A 19,058-nucleotide genomic window follows, 5' to 3' on the forward strand; every position below is an offset into this window, starting at 1 on the left:
TGCTGTCTTCTGTTTTGAATTCTGATGGACACAGAGCTGGATTGGAGAGTGGCCTGAGGCAGGTAGACTCAGGTAGGCCAAGTCCTGCTTCCACAGCCGTGCCAAGATGAGCCATACCAGACTCTTTGAGGACAGAGATGGCAGGAGAAACAAATGGCACTTCCCTTGTCATCCCTTTGCTGAGGTAGCAGTGCTGTGAAGAGCAGTGTTTGGTAAAATAAACACTTGAGATGTTCCTCATTGTCTTAGCAATTACAGCGGAGATATTGCACTGAGCATCAATTTGGATCGCAGCAGACCTCAACGAGACAGCTTCAAACATTACACTAAGCAGCTCTGCTCTCCTTCTGTAGGTTTGTTGGGTCACACTATCTGTGGCAATGGCTTTCACCAGCTGCAGGACTGGGTTTTCACTGTCTTTCAGAACAGCATTTTGAAATGTGCAGCTGTCACAGAAGGCACAACATAAGCACTGAAAAAATGCATCAAATGCACAGGTATTGAGCACAGAGATTGTCGATTCCCCTAATCTAATAGGCTTATGGAGGTTTCCATTTTTTAATAATCCCACTTTCACTCTTTTGGCCCCAAAAGTTTCATCTGCATGGAGCCATTCGGTACATGAAGAGAGGTAGGAAGTCCTCTTCCTTTTTTTCGGTGGAACAGCTAGGCCCCTCCAGTTCTCAACTGCATCCCCATCAGCCGGAAGAATGTTTGTGGTAGCATCAGATCCCACAAATGGGTGAGCATCCATTTTTATTTTGTCTTCTGCATTGTGAGTCGTCATGGATCCAGAATTGGCATCTGCGACTTTCAGTGATCCCACTGTTGCCTCATCTTTGGACTTTTCTTTTGCAGAACAAATCCGCATATTTCCCTCGATGAAGGAAAGATGACGAGCAATGAAGCGATCGACTCGAAGAGGCAAGTTGTCATGTTTGAAAAGGCCATGTTTTATGTTTTTGAAATCAGCTTCAACAGTGGCTGAACTTGCTGTGATGCTGGTGCTTTGGAAGAGAGGGACCATTATTCCTGTCCAGAGTGGCAAGTAACTTGCCAGTCTTATTATATGAGGAATAATCTCAGGGAGAAAGTGAATATTATCTCTATCCCCGTTTGCTGCAGCAAGTGACCTGCTCTCCTCACATATTTCTGTTACCCACTGTCGTAGGTCAGTCTGGATCTCATCCACTGAATCCACTCTCTCACTTTCCTCCGTCTGTTCATCTGGAATGATGATGGAGTCTTGAGCAATTTGGGCTTTCAAGTATTTCTTGCACCTTTCTGAAGGAAGAGGTGCTCCAGAACTGTCATCACCTTCTGCCTCACTGAGGGCCACAACAGTGATAGCATGTAGGAGCTGTTTTGCATGGTCCAAACATTGAGACTGAAGAAGTTTTGCTAATGACCTGACAAAGAAATCTTTAACACGATGTGTTTTCTTCTTCAGGCAATCCCACTGGCATATCATCTTGATGCAGTGCGCAACATCAACCCTGATATAACAAGGGGAGAGTTTGGCAGACTGGGTTCCAAGAAGGACATGAAAGCATTCATTAAGGTAGGACTTCAGATCAGGATGAGGAGTGAAAGCCTTGACCAGAGCTCCCAGAATTGCCAGAGAAAAGTCACTCACAGCTTCCTTTGGCACAGGTGCACCTGCACGAATCCATTCTGTCAACCAGTTTGCGATGGCATTAACATCATGTTTCTCTGACTGCATTTGCTCCACTGGGACACTGGGGCAATTGTTTTCTTTCAGAATACCTTGATAAAGGAAGATATGGCCAGATTTGCCATTTGGTCTCAGCAGTTTTTTCACAACTGAACCGGTTGCATCAAAACACACAGTTGGGGGAGAATTTTTTGACAATATCTTATAAACATGCATCTGTGTTTGACTCCAGTAGTGACAGAAAAACTTGTCCAGTCCAATATCTCGGATGCTACCACTGTGAGGAACACTATATTTTAACAATTGCAGAGATGCAATGGGGTCCTTATCTCCTAATTCCAGTTCTTTTCTCTCTTGTTTGGCTTTTCGCAGAGTGGCCAAATTTGGAAGGTGGCTTGGCTCAGGATCTCCAACATCCATCAGATCTGCTGCCCTCGCTGACCTCCATACAGCCGGTTCCATTCTGCCCTCACACAGCTCTTTAGCGATCTGTTCACGCAGGTTTCCAGACATGAACCGCTTGGAGTGGCCAGTGTGCAGGGAGAAATCTGTATTTCTCATGAAACACTGGAGCACCATTGGACTATTAATTGCTGGCTGTCTGTCACATGACATTTCTAACTGGCCATGACACTCCTTACAGTTGCCTCTGATGTCCAGATAATTATTGTTGACAGTTGGATGGACCTTTGCTCTACGGAACACAAGTGTACATGTATTTTTGATATTCTTCCATATAAGATCGTTGATGATATGAGTCCAAGTGCCAGGTTTCAAAATTGTGTATTCCCTTTTTTGGGTAGGAGAAAACTTGTCATTGTATTCAACCTTTTCAGGAATAAATTTAACCCAGTCCTCAAAAGGGACTTCTAGTTCAAAAGCTTGACAGTTTTCTTGTCCAGGAGAAATGTAATGTGAATCTAACTCTCCTTCATTATTACTTTCCTGATCACTGATTTCCAAAGCTGACCAGATGTTGTGTCTATTTAGCTTCACAAAAGTGTACAGGGCCTTTGCTGACATCTTGTCTTCTAGCTGCTGACTCAGCTCTTTCCAGACTGATGCAGCTGGAGTGGCTATTTTGCCATTTTGGACTATGGCCTCTTTTGAATTGCAAAGAACTGCAAAAATGGAAACCTTGTCTACAGATGGCTTTCGAGGCATCTAAAAAAAAAACCACACTATGATTATGATGGAGCAAAATGTGATTTCTGAACTATATACACAGCCAGGAGCAACCCCTCCCCCAAGTTCTCCACCAATCTACACTTTCATATTTTGTGGAATTATTGTTTTTAAGATGGAGCTATTGAATTTGTGTACTGTACAGCACTTTAGTCCAGTGTGCTACATGTTTTAAAGTGCTTTAGAAACTTTTTTCTTGGACATTTTTGAAAATGTTTAACATTGGAAAAAAATCATTTTGATCCAGACAGTTAGCTATATCATGTATTAACTCAGTAACTAAAACCTCAGTATTTTAAATGTAAGCTTACCTTGTTCAGAAATCAGATGAACGCTGTTCTAAGAATCCTTCAGACACAGTAATGCCAAATAATAGTTTTTTCTGCCAGAAAATGTGTATTTGATGCAAAAGACTGCTAGCTTGTTCGTTTCTCAAAAAGTGTTCATGGGAGTGTAAAATGTTCAAATGTAGTTTTCAATAAAGTTTTTTTAATCCACTCTAAAAAAAGAATAAATACTCAAGCATTTGCATCGTGGTTTTATGAACAAAAAGTGATTGAAGTAAAGAAATTGAAGTAAAAAAAAAATACACTCATTACAAATTTAGCTGATTAAATACAACAAGAGGGTTTTTTTTAACAGAACTTTATTGAACAAGTGAACACACAAAGTGAAAGGTCATTTGAAAAAGACATTTTTCAGCAGTAAACCATAACAGGATATCTCAAATCATAGCAGCACAACCTCTAATTTTACCTGCACAAATCAGCACAAACGTGGCACTTAAAAAGTAGACCATTTTGGCCCGTTTTGGAGCAGTCTGGGGGGATGGTGACCTTTGAATGACCTATAAAATAAAGTTTAATATCTCGGAAACCGTAGCAGCACAAAAGCTAATTTTACCTGCACAAATCAGCACAAACGTAGCACTAAAAAAGTAGACCACTTTGGCCCGTTTTGGAGCAGTCTGGGGGGATGTTGACCTTTGAATGACCTATAAAATAAAGTTTAATATCTCGGAAACCGTAGCAGCACAAACACTAATTTTACCTGCACAAAATTGCACAAACGTAGCACTTAAAAAGTAGACCATTTTGGCCCGTTTTGGAGCAGTCTGGGGGGATGGTGACCTTTGAATGACCTATAAAATAAAGTTTAATATCTCGGAAACCGTAGCAGCACAAACGCTAATTATACCTGCACAAATCAGCACAAACGTAGCACTAAAAAGTAGACCATTTCGGTTTGTTTTGGAGCAGTCTGGGGGGATGGTGATGTCATCAGCAAAAAATATAACTTTTAATATCTCAGATACTGTAGCAGCACAAACGCTAATTTTACCTGCACAAATCAGCACAAACGTAGCACTAAAAAAGTAGACCACTTTGGCCCGTTTTGGAGCAGTCTGGGGGGATGGTGACCTTTGAATGACCTATAAAATAAAGTTTAATATCTCGGAAACCGTAGCAGCACAAACGCTAATTTTACCTGCACAAATCTGCACAAACGTAGCACTAACCGCTCTGCCTATTTGCCTTTACGTTTCAAGTGGGTGGGGGGTCAGCTTCACTCTGCTGCTGAAGCGAGCTGTGACCGGGGCACACATGCACGCGCGTACGTCACCACGCAGCGCGCACACACACACGAACGCACACAGACTCAGATCTCACAGGTAGGAGAGTGAGATGCAAAATGACATATTTAATTAAAAAAAAAAGGGTGTTTTGGGTGAAATTCAAAAGTATTTAACACAAATGTTACATTCGTCTGATTGACTTGATTTGCGTCTTATATCTGAATCATGTCGTCATGAGACTGTCAATGTATCTTAAACATACTGCTTCACAAACACTGTTGTGACAGTGATGTACACTGTCTCGTTTGTATATATGTATGATTTCTATACAGTTTACACCAGATTGTCACGGCTGCCGAGGCGAGCCGTGTGGATATAGAAGGAGGACCCAAGATGCAGGCAGTGGATGAGATACCGGTGGTTTTATTTACAGAGGTGTAGTGGCAAACAAACAGTGGGGCATAACAAACAACTAAAGACACCTAAGCTGGGAGAACTAAAATAACACACCTGGGAGCATATGACAACGGATGATGAATAGCAGAGAGACGCAGACGAGGAACAGGACACCGTGGAACACAGGGTAACAGACTGACACAGAGTTACACAGACTGACACGGAGGAACACAGACGAACCGGCAACAGGCAGGAGAACACACAGGGCTTAAATACACACACCAGTAATCAGGGGATGAGAGACAGGAGGGCAACACAGCTGGGAGGAATCTGGGCTGACGGGACAGGGGAAACGTAAACTGATCACACTCACATACGACACGGACCTTCACAATAAAACAGGAAACTCAGATACATGGAACCAGACAAGACATTGAACTAAACAGACAGATTCAGATGCAGACTCAGAGGCAGATCGAAAATATAACACACAGAACTCAAACAACAATAATCATCATCATCATAAACTAGAAAATGATAACTAAAAGCGCTGGGTCACCGACCCAGGACCATGACACAGATGACCACTTAAGGACATCTCCTGGTTTCATCTTCATGTTTCCCTCTCACCACATATCCAACCCGATATCATGACCAGCAGCTTTTATAGCTGTGGCTCCAACAAACATCAGCTGATACTAGAAATTAATATTAAATAAATTCTAACAACAGCTGATCAAGCTTAAACGCTGCTGTTGTTCATCGTGACATCTGCTTGTTTCCTCTTTTCGGCGCAAAGTGGGTGATAAACAAACAAGACCGACAGGACTTGCGAAAGAAAAGCCGATCAGCTGATCATTGATCAGTTTCATGATTGAAGTGGCAACAGGAGAGGGAGGGGGAGAGGAGGAGAGAAGAGGCAGCTGTGCAGCAAAGACAGAATAACTCCAGCTTTGTGTCAAATGCCCAGTATGCCCGATGGCCAGTCCAGCTGTGAGGTCAGCTGGTGGGTAACAGGCATCTTTGAAAATGTTAGAGCACTTTTGCAAAAATGTGATGTCCTGACAGCAACAATCTATCCTGAAAATATCTTTTTTTTTGTGACCCAGAAAGAAATATGTATATTTCAAATTCTGCGTTCCTCCACCACTGCCTCAATTTGAGTTGTGGATGAAATGCATTCTGGGATATTTGCCTGGGCTTAGCTACAGTAGCTAGCAAGCTGATTGGAGACCAAAACAGCCAATCAGAATTTTTGCATCCGAGTCTGTGATTGGTTGGTTTTGTGGCACGCTTATAACGGTGTACAGAAGCTGTCTCCGTTATCATGGCTACTCGGCAACAGAACTCAAAAGTCTGGGAGGATTTTCACAAAACAAAAGAAAAGAAGGTCCAATGCAAAATCTGCAAAATGGAACTTGCCTTGCATGACAGTATGACGGCGATGCATGAGCATCTGAAAAGGAAGCACGTCGTGTAGAACAAGCACTTTGCAATAATTTAGAGATCTCAGACCTACCATTTATCAGCTCAAACATCCAACGACATGAATGCTTTAAAAGCATCGACATCAGCTCTTCTCTGACAGCATGGTGGGAGTTTCTAAAATTGACGGCATCTTCATTAATCCCATGCAAACGTACACCTATCTGGAACAACCCTGACATATTACAAAACAATAATATGATAAACTTTTCAGATTGGAGTGGTAAAGGAATCAAATATTTAGAACATATACTAGAAGGAACAGAATTTATTTCATTTGACGGACTAGTTACACAATATGGGATCAACAAGAAAAGATTTTTAGAATATCAACAAATTAAATCCATAGTAAAAAAGAAATTTAAACCGGGTCAAGTTGAACTACAAACACCACCAAGTGCGGCACCAAGTGTGGTTCAATTTCTTACTCTTAAAACCCCCAAATTACTATCCAAAATATATAGAATGCTTTCTAAAACAGATGAATCAATATCACTTCCTATTGTAAAATGGGAAGCGGATTTATCAGTTAACTTAGACCAAAACTTCTGGTCTCAGACTTGCTTAAAAACCTTTCATCTAATCAGAAATCCCAGTCTTCAATTAATTCAATACAAAATATTACATAGAGTGCACTATACAGGTCATCGGATGTTCAAGATGGGCTTTACGTCTACCAACAACTGCTCACACTGCCAAACCAATTCACCGGACAATTATATCCACGCTCTTTGGTTCTGTCCACCAGTTCAGAAGTTTTGGCGCGAGGTATGTGAAGACTTATCAAAGTGTCTGAAATGTAACATTCCAACTTCCCCCTTAGTGTGTTTGTTGGGCAGCTTAGATAATGTCACTTCAGAAAAGAATATAGCCCATATGGTTTTCACTGCCCTATGCATAGCCAAGAAATTGTTACCCAAATAACAAGCCGTGGGTGACTAAGGACATCAAAGCCCTCCTCAACAACAAGAAGAGGGCTTTCAGAGGGGGCAACAAAGAGGAGGTGAGGAAGATCCAGGTGTTACTAAAGGACAAGATCAGAGAGGCTAAGGACAATTACAGGAGGAAGCTGGAGTGGAAACTCCAGCAGAACAGCATGAGAGAGGTGTGGAGGGGCATGAAGACCATCACTGGATTCAGGCCAACCAACAGCAGGGGAGCTGAGGGAGGTGAGAATAGAGCCGACGAGTTGAATCTGTTTTTCAATAGATTCGACACCACAGTGTCTGCTCCCACCCCCACAACCTCACCTGCAGTCAGCCTGGAATCCAGAGCCACACCACTGTGCCAGCCTCTCTCTTCACATGTTGCCTCCTGTGAGATTCCTGACACCCCTCCCCCACCCATCACCTTCACTCAATACCAGGTTGAGATGCAAATGAGGAGACTTCACTCAGGCAAGTCTGCTGGACCAGACGGAGTGAGTCCCCTTGTCCTCAAGACCTGTGCCCCCCAGCTGTGTGGAGTCTTTCATAAACTGTTTATGCTGAGTCTGAGTCTGCAGAGGGTCCCGGTGATGTGGAAGACATCATGCCTCGTCCGTGTACCAAAGACGCCTCGTCCCAGTGGCCCCCAGGATTACAGGCCCGTGGCACTGACCTCCCACATCATGAAGACCCTGGAAAGGCTCATCCTGGACCAGCTGCGACCCATAGTAAGACCACATCTGGATCCCCTTCAGTTCGCTTATCAGCCTCGTCTCGGAACAGAGGACGCCATCATCTACCTGCTCAATCGTGTCTACACCCATCTGGACCAGCCGGCGAGCACTGTGAGGGTCATGTTTTTTGACTTTTCCAGTGCTTTCAACACCATCAGGCCGACCCTCCTGGGTGATAAGTTAGCAGCGATGCAGGTGGATGCTTCTCTGGTGTCCTGGATTGTTGATTACCTGACAGGAAGACCACAATATGTACGTCTCCCACAGTGTGTGTCTGACAAGGTGATTAGCAACACAGGGGCACCACAGGGGACTGTCCTCTCCCCCTTCCTCTTCACCCTCTACACCACAGACTTCAGCCACTGCACAGAGACCTGCCATCTTCAGAAGTTTTCTGATGACTCTGCGGTGGTTGGATGCATCAGCAGGGATGATGAGACAGAGTACCGGGCTGTGGTCGACTCCTTTGTCACGTGGTGTGAGCAGAATCATCTGCAGCTCAACGTGGCAAAGACCAAGGAACTGATCGTGGACTTCAGGAAGACCAGGAAACACTTGACCCCTGTTTCAATCCAGGGGGTCAGTGTTGACATTGTGGAGGACTATAAATACCTTGGAGTACACATTGACAATAAACTGGACTGGGCTAAAAACACCACAGCACTTTACAGGAAGGGCCAGAGTCGTCTCTATTTTTTGAGGCGACTGAGGTCCTTCAACATCTGCCAGAAAATGCTGAGGATTTTCTATGAGTCTGTTGTGGCCAGTGCGATCCTCTATGCTGTTGCATGCTGGGGGAGCAGGCTGAGGGTCGCAGATGCCAACAGACTTAATAAACTGATCCGTAAGGCCAGCAATGTTGTGGGGATGGAGCTGGACTCCCTCAAGGTGGTGTCGGAGAGGCGGATGCTGTCCAAGATAAAGACAATGTTGGATAACACCTCCCACCCACTCCATGACATGTTGGTCAGTCACAGGAGCTCGTTCAGTGAGAGACTGAGATTACCGAAAAGCACCACTGAACGACACAGGAAATCATTCCTGCCTGTGGCCATCTCCCTGTACAACGCATCCACTTAACACACTGTTTGCTGCTACAACTACACATGTTTCTTTTCCAAATATTTATTTATAAGTGACTTATGTATGTATGTATGTATATATATGTATATATTGTACTATTCTTAGTTAGCGTATTGTCTGTCTTGTCTTAATGTTGGTTTAAAATGGAGCACTGTAACAAAAAATAATTTCCCCCAGGGATCAATAAAGTATTCTGATTCTGATTCTGATTCTGAAAACTGTCCTCATGAAAAATAAGAATAATCTTAATTCTAACCAATATAGAAATTATCTATTAGATTACATTAGTCTTGATACAGCCTCTGCCACCACACCAGATCAATTGCTCTGGGCTCCTTTGATCAGCTCCATCACCTAGTGGGGGTGGGGGGTCATAGTTTGTCCGGTTAGGGGCTCTGTTGGCTCTTTTCTGACTGTTTCCTCGTGGCTGCGTGCAGCGGGGCTAGGGGAGGGTCTGTGCTGACGGACGTGGGTTACTGACCTGGTAGCCTGGCTGCCCCTGGGTGGGTCCGGGATGGGCGTGAGGTTCTGGGGGCGCTCCGTCTCTGGGCTGGGGCCCTGGCCGGGCCTCGGGAGCTTGGGTCCTGGTTGGTGTGTTGCCGGGGTTGTGGGCGGGTGGGTGCATGGGGGCCCAGCCCTGGCGCAGGGTGCCGCCGGTGCGTCGAGCCACCTGGGGGGCTCTTCAACTGGTGGGGGAGATTGTCACACCTTGCAGGAGCTTTCCTCCCCTCAGGAACTCTCTCTGCAGGAGGGGGAGATACAGGAGAGGTGGAGGAAGATCTCAGCCTGGGCATCTATCGTCTTATGTAGTCTGGAAGATGAGTGGATGGTGGGGTGAGTGCAGTTTTCTCTGTGGTGGGGTTGGGTGGACTGTCCCAGGCTCTGTGGGGCCGGGGGGCACTGCTGCACTGGGCCCCGGTCTGGATGGGCCTGGGCCCCCTTTCCCTGGCGGGTCGCGGAGTATGGGGGTGCCTACTGGGGTCAGCGGGGGAGCTGGCCCCAGGGAGGGGTCACTTGCCCCTCCCTTCCTTCCCTCCCCATTTCCAGCTGCCTCCCTCTTCCCGCTCCACCACAACCACCCACACATGCAGGGCCTTGGAGTAGGGGTATGTCACCAGGGTGCAGAGGAGGCTACCCCCCCCCCCCCCCCCCCCCTCTGTCCCCTTCTGGCTGCCTCTGCCTCAATTTTATCCCACAACTTAGACATTCACATTACTCACACTCTCATTACACATACATATAGGATCTTGGGGGTGGGCACGACACACGGAGTCCAAATTACCATCAGGGTGTACACCTCACCCCTGGCGTCGTTGCCCACCTCTCAATTTTAAATACACGTAGACATTGAGGGCTAGCAGGAGGGACTATGCGCTTACCTGCTGCTCTCTGGCAGGTAGCTCCATGCCCTCCTGGGTTTTAAATGCACCTTAGAACACACATGCATCAACACTACAATGAGCGGGTGGAGGGAGGTTTGGAGTCTTCTCTCACCCCTGTTCTCTGCGGCCCGCTGGAGCAGGGGGGCTAGGAGGAGTTGGCCGTCCAACTGCGGTCTGGGGTGTGGGGCCTCCCTGCTGCTGCGGAGTCGGGGCGGTCTGCCTCTCCCCACCGCAGGGAAAAGGGTAACACCACCTGGGTCTGGGTGCAGTTCCCCCCTCCAGGGGCAAGGGTACCTAGACCCGGTTCGTAGAGTACGCTTGGGGAGTGTGATCGTGTGTACAGCGTCTCTTTATGTCTGTCTCCATGTCGGTTGAGTGTGGTGTAAGTGCATATGAGAGCATGAGGGTGGGAATGGATGTTTGTGTCTGTGTGTGCCTGTATGTCTGTGTCTATATGTCAGGTTGGGTATCAGACGCCACCTCTCTGGGGACATCTCAGGCCCTCCAAGGTTTGGAGGCCTATCTCCCACCACCACCACTTCCCCTGCCAGTGGCGGACTCCCTCAGACATCGGTGCGTTGGTGGTTCTTTGTGTCTGGGGATGGGCGTCCGGGTACACACTGGCTCACTCCTTGGCGGCCGCTTGTCGGGGACTGGGGCTCGCTCGGGCCACTTCGGAGGTGGGGTGCCCCCGGCCTCTCGGCTGACTTCTTTTACTGAGGTTATATTTATCGGTGTTTCATTTCCTGATGTTCTTATGTGTCCTACGTGTTTCAGTCGCCAATTCTGAATTATAACTAACATTAAAAACATGTTTAAGGAGGAGAGAGAGCAAATAAATCTGTTTAACATCTGATCTTTGGGTTTTTGTTCAGTAATCAGCGTGACCTGTGTATAAACGCATAAAAGAGATAACGTTGGTGTTTCTGTCATGTAGTAACTGCTGGCTTTAACTGTACAAAGGTTGTTTGACACTATGAAACACATACAGACTTCATGATGTTCGGCTAATATTTTTATTGTGAATATTAATCATGCTGACCTCGCTCTGTACACCACGGAGCGAGGTCAGCAAACCTGTTCCGACAATTTGAGTTTGTATTCCCTCAGCTGCAGACTCGCTGCTGTTAAAATGTTTGAAAAGGAAGATTAGACATAAACAAACGTCAAACATAGACTCAGTCTGCCTTCACATTTGATATGAGGCCAGCACGTATAGTGGCTGTGTCCTGTTTTAAGATCATACGTGTAAAATTGTTGTCTGACCTCCGTCGATCCATTCGCTCAGAGTCCGTGGTTACCATGGTTACTGCATAAGCAGCTATAATGTTAACAGCTGGCACTGAGGAAACCTACCGGCAGCATGGGTGTTTATGTTTTTCATTGCAAAAGAACCGTCTGAATGGTTTACTGAAGTTAACTTGGATAAATTATAGTTAAGGAGTATCACAGATAACGCCTACGTGAGCTGTGCGACTGTTCACCACTACACTGAAATCAGCAGGCTATTACTGAAATACACGTGCTATATCATAAACTATGATATAAATAGGGAGGTCCTATTAACATGTTTAGTTTTAAAGGACACCTTCCTGCCTTTAGTCTCCTTCATGAGCAGTATTAGTTTTCTTCTAACATCCAGAAGTCTGCACGATGTGTTTCATAGTTTGTAACAAGCCTTTGACAGTTAAACATAACATGACCGAAAAAGCAAAAAAAAAAAAAAAAAAAGAGAGAGAGAGAGAGTGTTGACATAAGAAGAGAAAATGCTCTCAATTATGGAGACAGGCAAATGGTTCATTTATGTTTGACGTGTGTTTATTCCTCCCTAAATATCGTCGGTGAAGTTTGCCATGCACGTCAGATTTTCCTGCGCATTTTTATACCTCTGCCAACAGAGAGAGAAAAAAAAATCACATTCTGACAGACAGCTGGTGCTTAGAATACAGTTGAATAACTATTAAAAAACAGATGATATAATATTTCTGTCCAGGTTGCAGACTTCATGATGAACATGCTGTTGCAAACCCTGCTCCTCTTGGTGGAAATGCACCTTCTCTTTCCGCTTTGTATAAAAACATTTTAAAAGTCAGTTTAATCTCAAAATTCACTGTTAAATCCAAAACACACCAGATAAAGAAAAGCGAATAGTTCAGTCTAACACATGTGCCAGTGAACCATTAAACATCTGTGAAACTATGCAGTTATGAAACGTAACTTTAACCTCAGCCAAACCGATTTGCTCAGTTGTAAATAAAACAGCGAAGTAAACGTGACCCGACAGACAGAACCTGAGTGAATGAAGTCCAGCGTTTAACCACTGAGAGCTAAAACTCAGCTGAGGTTTCAAAGCTGTGTGCCGGTGATTGGACATCAGCCGCTGATGAAGTGCTCTGTAAGGAAACAAGCTCCAGCAGCTCTGCGCTGGGGGAAAACACTATATTTACTTATCTTGTGCAGAAAAATGCGCTGACATTGCTTTATATCGAGCACCGGCTGCCAAGTTAAACTGTGACTATCACCAGGTAACGTAGGTGTGTTTCTTGAATTAGCAGCAGGTGTTAAACAGCTGACAGATGAGGAGGAGGATGCATGCAGGTAAACTGAGGGTCTGTTGAGCTGATCGCTGGTTTCGTGAGGAAAATGTCAGCTTGTTCTTTATGTTACAGAAGCACAGAGACACAAGACCAGGCGGAAAGAGACGATCGTTCGGTGAAAATGAGAATCTGCGAATGCAACATGTGGAACACGGAGAGTGGAATATGTAAACAAACCGGTTAACGTAACCCCCTGGGTGCACTCTGCATGCTGACTGTTAGCAGAGCTAGTGAAATCTCTGAAAACATCTGAGCACTTTTGCAAACATGTTCTATGTTGACAACCTGACCAGACATGCGGCGCGACATTCGCGGCTAAAACACTGTTAAAAGTGTAGCTGGTGACAGAAAAACGGGGTATTTTAAAACTACACCACCACCGTTGCTGCCTGTGATTTGATCTGCATTCTGGGATACCTGGCTGCCCCAAGTCTACACAAGCAATCGATTATCTAGGATCGACCTGTTTTGACTTACTTTGCACGGCAACCAATCAAATGTTAGAGAAGCTGCATGGGCAGCGTTAACCCCGCCCCCTGAGTTTGATGGGTGAGGCTGACAGATAAAATTATTTCAAGATGAGAGCCAGGCGCCAGGACTGCCAAAATGAAATAAATAAATATATCATTAAATAATTAATTAAATGTGTCAATAATTAATTAAATGTGTCAATAATTAATTAAAAGTGTCAATAATTAATTAAAATGTGAAATACATAAATAATTAATTAAATGTGTCAATAATTAATTGATTAAATGTGTCAATAATTAATTAATTACATGTGTCATAACTATTTATTTAATTAATTAATTCCAATTTTAATTAATTATTGCCATCAAAGTCAGGGGGCGGGGTTAATGCGGATCAAGTCAAAACCATTGCTTTGGTCTGGTGGGCGTTCATTTAGTGGGCTTTTCTGCCACGGCCTGCGTGGCAGACTATGATGAGGGGAAGGAGGACCCAAATGCCAACACGTTCTCACTCCCAACTCGTCAAATGTGTGACGCATGGTCAGGCTCCCTCTGCTTCAGGCACGTGCAGAGGGGGGGGGCTAGAGGGGCTTGAGCACCCGCCCCTTTCCTGATGGGTGCCCAAAGTGCCCTTTTGTTGAGGCAACTTTTTTTTTTTTAAATTATTATTATTTTTTTTTTTATGTGGGTGTGCGTGCGGAGTCCTGTCTGTGCCCCTCAACAATAATATTTAACTATTAATCACAGTTTTGCTAAATAAAAGGATCTGGCTTGCATCAGTCACATGATCACATTTAACCAATGGTCGCCCTTGGCGGCAGAACGCGCTGGTTACGAGCCGGGAACGAGCTCACAAAGAGCACGCGCATTTTTAGCGGTCCGGAGCTGTAGGAGAAACACAAGTGAACTCAGAGACGCAGACTGATGCGACAAAACCAGTAAGTAGGTGTACAGCGTACACTGTAGTGTGTAGCACCCAGGAGTATTACGTACACGTTGGTAAGCTGTCTTGTTGCAACTGACGAACTGAAACAAACGAGCGTGCTGTGTGTGCAACAGCGCGACAAACATTACCTGTCCTTTTATTAACTGTACAGGTAGTGCTGGTCACAGCTGCTGGCTACCTGGCTGTCATGGGTCTGTAGCTCTGTCACCGTTTTAGGGAACATATTTAGTTTTAAAGTAAGTTTCTGGGCTTTTCCTGCCTTTGTGGAGGGATTATATTTCACTAAAAAACGATCTAATATGCATGTCCACATAATTATGCATTATTATAATATTTTAAAAAACACACGCTGTATTTTAAAAAACATACATTAAGAAGCAGGTTATATTAGATTTATATTTTAAATAAGACAAAAGTTGGATTTTACAGCAGTAAAATGATTGTATCTCTACAGTTTAAACATGTAATAAGCTTTGCCCTGCACAGAGTGGATAGTGAAACACATGGAATCATCATAAATACATTATTTCATATTTATTACTTCCCCCTCCTCATTGCTTTATTATTGTAGCTCTAGTAATAAATATGTAAGGATTCTGGATCAGTGCGATGCCCATAGTATATACAGTATTCTGAAGAAGGTCTAACATGTCACTGTGTGTGCGTGCATGTGTGTGTTTTATTTAGATGGATTTTAAAAAAAAAATATTACTCATGATATAACATTGTGCAGACATGCCTGGTAAGGACATGAGGAGGAAACAGCAGGAGCTGTGTGAGGCTACTAAAGGCAGGGCTATAACATTTTTCTGTCATCATTTAGATTAAGTGCTGGAGTTGTTAGGTGTGGATTATTAGATTATAGTTTATTGCAATAGCAAGTTGTGCCTTGTTCTCACATAGACAGCAAGTGGAGAGTGATATATGAAATGATGGGATGGAAGGAAGAAGAGAAGCAAAGAGTGATTCACAGGCAGAGCCTAAATTATTTCTCACAGTTTTTTGTTGCCTTATGGTTCCAAGCGCTGTCACCAATCTTTGCATTTTGTTATTATCTCATGACACTTGTTTAATCAGCTACCACCTCTCCTATGGACTTTTTAATGTCTACAGTCTCAGACCAACACAGCCCTGCCCTCCAGCACTATCCACAGCAACCCCTCAACAGCAACATTGTACTGTGTGTAACCCCATGTTTGCCTACTGGCGTTGGTCAGAGGGCCCGGTGGCGCCTGTGTCCGGCAGCCTCGCCTCTGTCAGTGTGCCCCAGGGTGGCTGTGGCTACAATGTAGCTGCCATCACCAGTGTGTGAATGTGTGTGTGAATGTGTGAATGACTGAATGTAGTGTGAAGCGCTTTGGGGTCCTTAAGGACTAGAAAAGCACTATACAAATGCAGGCCATTTACCATGTACCCATCAGGTAAAACATCGGTGACATTTGCTTTGCCTTGTTGCCCATATTAGATTCTTGATGAATGTGTGTTGTTGTTATTCAGCCTGGTTCAATGTGTCCCTTTTTAACTTTGAGCACCCGTCCCTTTAAACCTCTCTGCACGGCCCTGCTCTGCTTCACTTATCGACGCGCGGGGTACATATGCTTAATAGTTTAACTAGATTTCATTTGTCAGTGTGGGACTGCTGAGTCACCTGAAGAACTCATTCATTCTCCACATGATGTTCATTTACAGAAATGTTTCACAGGAACTGATTCCTCCCAAAGGGTGAACTAGTGTGTTTCCATAGATTACCTCTGTATGAATGTACTTCTTAAATGAAGGCAAGTGTTTGTCCTTTACGTGATATCAAGGGCAGGCGGTCAACACTGGGGGACGACAAGAAGCAGACGTACTTCCAAGAGGGAGCTGCAGTGAGGACACAGCCAGGTTACTGAGGTCAGAGGTCAGAATCTGAAACAGCTCAGGTTTATATTTTAGGGGTTATAAAAAAATCAAAATGTATTTATAAAGAAACCTTTAAATAATAGTCATAATTATGATTATTATAAGAAATATCAAACATTTAAGTGGATTTTCTGTTACACATATTGTGTTAGCCCTGCGATAAACTGGCAGCCTGTCTTTGTCCTGTATCAGCTGGGATAGGCTTCATCCTCCCGCAACCCTGAATTGGATACATGAATTGTATTGAATTGTATTCCAATTATGTAATCTGATCATTTACAAACTCAAGGTATCTAATCAAAATGTAAGTAATAATTATAAAATGGGAAAGCAGAAATAAGTGTGACATGAATGTAAATGTGTGAGCTGACATAGAGGACAGCTACATGCAGTCTGAAAAACCTTTGTTGTCAAGTTTGCAGGTCTATCAGCACGAGACATTCTTACATAGAAGAGACTGTTAAAGTCTCTGACTCAGTGAAGCATTATTGGTCCCGTCTGTTTGGATAAATATAGTAAGCTGATGTTTGTCCATTTATTGACACATTTTCTTAAGTGCTTATCCAGTTCAGGATCACAGTGGAGCTGCAGCTGGATATGTTCAGTAAATAAACCTTACAAAAGTTAACAATAAACCTGCATCTCTGTTCGTTGTTGTCCACAGGATGAGAAAATCAAGCTGGAAGACTGTGGAACATGTTAATAAATGTTTGTGTTTATGCCTGTGTCTTTCACAGGAGGCGCTGGAAGGTTTCCCTAATAGTTCCTGGTGAATCAAAGCAGAAGCATAAAGGTTGCTGGACTGCATGATGGCCTTACCCCTGAGCCGTCATCCTGTTAAAGGAGGAACCAGTTAGAAGCTGTTTTCAAAGTAGCTGAGCAGATTTCATCTCAAGTAAGCGATTAACTGTTTGTTCGTCTGTTCTGCCACTTAAAGAGCATTTAAGGAAGTCTTTCGAGTGTCCAGTTGAATTAATTCTACTGGCTCTCATGGTCATTTGTTATTATAGACATATTTTTCATGTTCATCCAGCTATTTAGTAAATTCTATCTATTTAGTAATATCCGTCAGCTATAAACTGTAATATAAATATAAAAATATCTAAATATCTCCTGTCCTTTATGTTTTAATGATGTAAGTCTGTTATCGTGTTACATTAGCATTCCTCACATATCAATGAGATGCTGTACAGTACAATCCTACTGACACAGCAGAGGGATAACGACGGCTATTCAACATCGTTGCACGACACATTCGAGCTGCATGACGCAGACAAAGTGACTAAATCATCTTTTTTGTGGTTTATTGTCTTCAAACCAGCAGACAAAGCCGATGGCAGAAGATGTCAGAGAAGAACTTCAGGCCGTGGACTGAAAAGGTATTTTTTTCTTGTTATCAAAGACATTTGGAGTGGCAGCTTCTACAAGTGGTTGTGCTGAAGTAAAGCTTACAGTCTAAGAAATCACAGTGTTGATATTCAGCACAAAGAGAAAAGCTCACTTGTTTGAATCAATTTACAATCATAGTTTTATAAATTCTGACTGTAAACAGCGTTTACAGCTTTGATATTGTTTGACACTCGATATCAGGTGATAGGGTTTAATTTAAAGGTTTCTGTGTCCCAATGAGCCATTTACACTGACCTGTGTCAGTTTAACTGTAACACATTCATTATTTAAATTCAACAAAGAAATAACTGAATGTAAAAATGGCAGCCCTCAGGCAGGTTTATAGAGATATATGCATGCATTATGAAATTTATGTATCCCAGATAATTGTTATTCATCTAGTCATGGCAGACCCACCTCTTCCTCCCCAGTTAACTGCAACCCAAAAGAACTAGTGGGGCTATTTGCACACTCACAGCCAGTGTGGGGTAAAAAGAGCCACCAAAAAGCTGTCAGCCACAGATGTGCTAGAAGAGTTAGAAACTCTACTTATGGAGAAACTTTCTAAGTCTAACAGAGGACAGGTACTCCTGCCCAAATAACATGATATAACCCCACATACAGCCCAGCCATAAAGTGAACCAAGTCATTTAGTTAAAGACAGCATGGGACCAAATGCATGTAACCAGCCTGCACCAACCTGGCATTTCTTCCTCCTGAATTAAATGAATGAATGGATGAAAGTTAAATGACTACAAACCAAAAGCCACTAGTTCCCACACTGGAGCTCCCTGACACTGTGTGCTAACCGTATTTAGCTTGTATCAACAGTTGTAACAGGCTAAGCCACCTGAGAAATTTCATTGAATGATTGTTCCTGTCTTAATGGTTTCAGCTCAGATGTTCTGCTTTTTCCTTTCAGTAGATCAAAGCAGCTCGTGCTCCTTCTGCTTCCAATTTAGAAGAAGAAGAAGAAGAAGAAGGTGAAGGCTTCAGCGAAGTGGCGTTCATGGTCTCAGTGAACAGTCACGGTCACACACTGCATGTGTTTTTAAAAGCAACATGTCTGTTCACCACAACAATGGAGATGTGTAATATTAGTGTAGCTACGGTTTGTTCTTGAACATCAGTTCTGTTTTCTACTTTGATCACTTAGACCAAAAAAGTGTTGTTTTCAGATTCTTTCTTTTACATCTATAAACCACCTGTTCATTTTTTTATTACGATTAGTTTCACATAAATGTTAGTGTTTCCTTTATGATCTTTTAATGCTTACACTACACTGTACACATCTACATTAGAGACATTTCTG

At 43.6% G+C, this 19,058-nt stretch overlaps 1 protein-coding gene and 2 long non-coding RNA genes across 4 annotated transcripts in view; all 3 read left to right on the forward strand.

Annotated features, from left to right (window-relative positions):
- Nucleotides 1–19,058, forward strand: part of LOC309702568 (uncharacterized protein) — a 1,257,380-nt gene that overhangs the window by 737,064 nt on the left and 501,258 nt on the right. The gene's annotated exons all lie outside the window — the stretch shown is intronic.
- LOC309702638 lies at nt 48–2,985 on the forward strand. 2 transcript variants are annotated; one of them, XR_014275659.1, is made up of 7 exons: nt 48–184; nt 354–497; nt 595–742; nt 859–924; nt 1,172–1,353; nt 1,451–1,561; nt 2,048–2,985. It is a non-coding gene; the product is annotated as an uncharacterized lncRNA (long non-coding RNA). The 2 variants fall into 2 exon arrangements; XR_014275658.1 differs by having other exon boundaries at nt 859–1,353.
- LOC309702660 lies at nt 17,130–18,751 on the forward strand. The gene is made up of 3 exons (XR_014275689.1): nt 17,130–17,252; nt 17,679–17,736; nt 18,669–18,751. It is a non-coding gene; the product is annotated as an uncharacterized lncRNA (long non-coding RNA).

Source organism: Aulonocara stuartgranti, assembly GCF_965226115.1.
Source record: "Aulonocara stuartgranti genome assembly, chromosome: 3".
NCBI lineage: Eukaryota > Metazoa > Chordata > Actinopteri > Cichliformes > Cichlidae > Aulonocara > Aulonocara stuartgranti.